Source organism: Morone saxatilis, unplaced genomic scaffold (assembly GCF_004916995.1).
Source record: "Morone saxatilis isolate NCDOM2014 unplaced genomic scaffold, NCSU_SB_2.0 Contig17, whole genome shotgun sequence".
NCBI lineage: Eukaryota > Metazoa > Chordata > Actinopteri > Moronidae > Morone > Morone saxatilis.
Genome location: NW_023339729.1, coordinates 10,337,945 through 10,338,589, shown reverse-complemented (window position 1 = coordinate 10,338,589; position 645 = coordinate 10,337,945).

The window sequence follows — 645 nt, the reverse complement described above, 5'->3', positions numbered from 1 at the left end:
TGTGTGTGTGTGTGACTGCATATGCATTTCTAGCTGCATGTACAATGATGTGCATATGTTTACCTTGCTAAGTTTGCTCACTTTGAGTTTGTCTTTGTGTATGAGTGTGTATCTTTGTTTGTGTGAGAGTGCATTTGTCTACATATCCATTTGTGCATTTGTGAGTTAATGTGTGTGTGTGTGTGTGTGTTAAAGTATATACTGTGTGTCTAAGGGTGTGTGTGCGCCAGCGTATCTTTTTATATGTGTTGGCAAATGGCACAAACAAACAACAGCAGTGGAGAATTTGGCCTCGTCACGCACCAATTTCCCCAGTATCGACACACTTCGAACTCCCATAATCCTCTGTTAACATTCCCTAACACTGTCAGCAGGGGCTGTGAAGGCATTAGTTTAAATATGGCAAATTATTGTGATTGCTATGGTGGGCACAGTACAGCAGTTTGTACATTTGTCTCTAAATATATAAATTATTTGGCCATTTAAATTTATGAGTGCACTGTTATCTTCTCTGCCCCTACTCCATCATTAGGCCTCTTAGCTCCTCAGAGCAGTTGTTTTGAACTATTCCATGATCAAGGTGGATAGGTAAGGGAGATTGTGCATTTGCGGTGGAAGCTCTTTATTATATATTATTTTATATTT